This window comes from Phalaenopsis equestris, unplaced genomic scaffold, assembly GCF_001263595.1.
Source record: "Phalaenopsis equestris unplaced genomic scaffold, ASM126359v1 Scaffold000878, whole genome shotgun sequence".
NCBI lineage: Eukaryota > Viridiplantae > Streptophyta > Magnoliopsida > Asparagales > Orchidaceae > Phalaenopsis > Phalaenopsis equestris.
In genome coordinates this window covers 168989-172562 of record NW_018165318.1, presented here as the reverse complement: position 1 = coordinate 172562, position 3574 = coordinate 168989, and positions in this window count along the sequence as shown.

Sequence of the window (3574 nt, the reverse complement as noted above, 5' to 3'; positions counted from 1 at the left end):
GCGAGTCTTTTCGTTCCACCACCTGAAACTCAAAATGCATGTGAGGGCAGTTCATGTAGAGGCAAAAAAGTAAGGTTTTAGTAGTTTTCCTAACCCTATGTCATATCTTGGTTGGTCCTTAGAAGTTTAATTAAAGATGATTTTGTCAAGCAAAACATATTAAGTTTAGTAGATCTCCGAGGTATCCAACAGATCTAAAGAAGGAAGCAGGTCCGTGCTACTTTCTCGCTGCTTGGTCAAAAATCTCGAGTTCTTTTAAACTTATTATGTTGCTTAATAATTCATTTTGTAAATACCCTTAGTGCTTAGTGAGCATTGATGACTCAATTATCCCTAAGAACAGGGTAATTATCACTCGTAATTCAATTTAAGAATTATATGGGTAAAGACCCTTAAAGAGACAAGTTTAAGATACTTAGCCAAATTTTGATTGGGCTTGTAGTGTTTGAAAGATGTTTTAATTTTCAATGATGTTTACTTTTCTAATCCTTATTTAAATGAAACTTGATTTAGCCTAAGTCACTACTAAGCCCTTCCTTAAGATTTTGGTGAGTGTCTTAGTCATTGCAAATGAAATTGACTTATAAGTGATGATGATGATTCATGTTTTTTTTTGTTTTTTGATTCATCAAATAGGGGTATAAAATTAGTGAGTTATTAACACCCAAAATCATACCCCTAAATCTAGATCATTTAATCGGCTAGACACCCAAATTTATGTAATTTAAGGAAATTGCAAATTTATCATTTTTAATTAGGACAAGTGTGGTTGGTTTCTACCGGTTAACCCATTTTCTTTCAAACATCTAAATATGTTAATTAGAGTCAAATATTTCACATTTCCCTTTCTGAAATTAGGCCTAAATGTTAGTTAAGGCTAAATTTTAAAAATTAAACATTTGACTCTAAGGTTCTATCACTTCATAATTCATCAAATTTAATCCAAATGACTTTGTAATTTTTATCCTACCTTACTCATGGGTCAATTGAGACATCAGAGGAGAAAGTGTGATTTTTTAAAATTTAATTTATCTATATAATTAATTTTAATGCAAAAATAGGATTTTTCAAAGAAAATTCCTAACTTGACCAAGGTAAATCCTAATCTCTTGAAATTTATACTAGAGGTATGCTTAAAACAGGGAAGCATTTGGACCAAATTTCATGATTTTTTAAATTTTATTTGAATTTTAAGAATTATTTTAAATTCTGGAGTGTTTGTTAATTATAAAATATTTTAAATGTGGAAAATTAAGTTTTATATTTTTATTAAATCTCCCTAATGTCATGAGACATAGAAAAATAAATTTCACATTTTTTTATTTTTCTTTGAATTATTGGAATTATTTTAGTAAAAATCCATTTTTAGCCTTTAAAAATTATTTTAAGCTTCAAAATTCATTATCTTTATTTAGAAAATTATAGAAAATATCCCTATAATGACTTCCCTAAATCTTGGATGTAATCTTCACTTTAGTTGTAAAACTCAACATATTTTAACAAATTAATTGGCCAGATTAAAAGTAAATTAAGATTGAAGTGAAAAGATCATCACAACTTCTTTAACATTCTCATGACACAACCAATTCAAATCACTATTTCACAAAATCTCAAGAAAATGAGAAAGACAGAGAAAACTACTCAGAACTCATGGAGAAGATACGACAAAACTTGAAATTTATGTATAAAAACAAAGTCATACAAACTTCAATAAGTAAATACAACTTATCTCTAATTCCTCCCCAAGCAAACTCCTCGAAGTTCCTCTGAATCTCTTCCTTATTTTACAGCACACAGAATTCTCCTTCGAAGCGGCAAGGAGGAAGAAATCTCTTACTTTTCTTCCACTCTTACAATCTCTCGAAGAATTCCTCACAATACTAACCACTCTCTACACTCTAATGGGCACCCCAGACAACAAAGACTCAGCGAACCCCCCTTTTCGGCTTCCAAATGTTGTAGAAGATTTTTCAAGAGTTGCCCAAGCGTCCCTTAAAAAATCTTCCACATTCAATGCATATGTTAAGAGAACCGACATGCTCGTCGTCGGCGACCTCGATGGCGCGGTCGGCGGCCTCGATGACGCGGTCGCGACCTTGTAGAATACTTCATTTTGGACTCTTAGGAAAAACTTGTTGTCGGCGGCGTCGAGCTCGCCGTCGGCGCCCAAGATCAAATCTTCATATTTTGGTCATTTTTGCTCCAAATTCGCTCCTTTTTGCATCTTTTTGCTCCAATGACCATAATTCAACGTATCTGCAACAAAACATCAAAAATACCTTTATTTGAAGTGTAATATCATTAAAATCAGTGTAAAATAGGTATGAAAATCTCAACATATTTTACTTTGGTCACTAGACTCCCAAATTTTTCTAATTCAAGGAAATTGCAAATTTATCCTTTTTAATCAGGACAAGTGAGGTTGGTTTCTACCTGTTTTTTCAAACATCCAAATTAAGATCAGAGATTGCTCATTTCCCTCCTTGAATTAAGCCTAAATGTTAATTAAGGCTAAATTTCCAAAATTACACATTTTCCCCTAAGTCTCTAACACTTCATAATTTGTCAAATTCAATTCAAATGACTTTGAAATTTTTATCCTACATCATTCATGTGTCAATTAAGACATTAGAGGAGAAAATGTGATATTTAGAAAATTTAATTTAATTTATATAATTATTCTCATGCGAAAAATAGGATTTTTTAAAGAAAATTCCTAACCTGACCAAGGTAAATTCTAATCCATTGAATTTTTTACTGGAGGTAGGAGTAGACCAAATAAGTCTTTGGACCAAATTTCATGCAACAAAATCTCTTGATTTATTAAGTTTTATTTGAATTTTAAGATTTATTTTAAGTTCTCGAGTGTTTATTAATTATAAAATGTTTTAAATATGTAAAATTAAGTTTTATATTTTTATTAAATCTCTCTAATCTTAAGGAACACAGAAAAAGAAATTTCACATTTTTCTAATTTTTATTTGAATTATTGGAATTATTTTATTAAAAAAACATTTTTAACCTTTAAAAAATTATTTTAAACTTCAAAATTCAATATCTTTATTTAAAAAATCAGGAAAAATATCCCAATTGTTCTTAAGTGCTTAGGAAGCAATTTAAAATATTTCCATGAACTTTATTATTTTTGTGATTTTTATCATTTTTTAATTATTTTAAAATTTTAAAATGTCCTAAAAATGAAGTTTTTATTTTTACTTAAAATTTATTTTTATAAAATTCTTGTGACCACAGAGAACTCCAAAAACTAAGTTATATAATTTTTCAAGTTATATTTTAATTATTAAAAATCATTTTAGTGCCAAAAATGTTAATTTAACTTGAAAAATCAATTTGAGATATTAAAGAAACCCAAATATTTTGAAATTTTTATGGGGAGTTCTCTGGAGTTTATATTTTGGTGGAGACCAAAAATTAAGTCATTTAGATGTCTATGTTACCCAAACTTAATTTTCTTTGTGTTTTAGGGTTGGTGAAGATTAAGTGTATTCTTAATGACTTAACTCATGAAATTATTTCCAAAGGATCCTCTTGTCATGGTAAACCTTCCAAAATT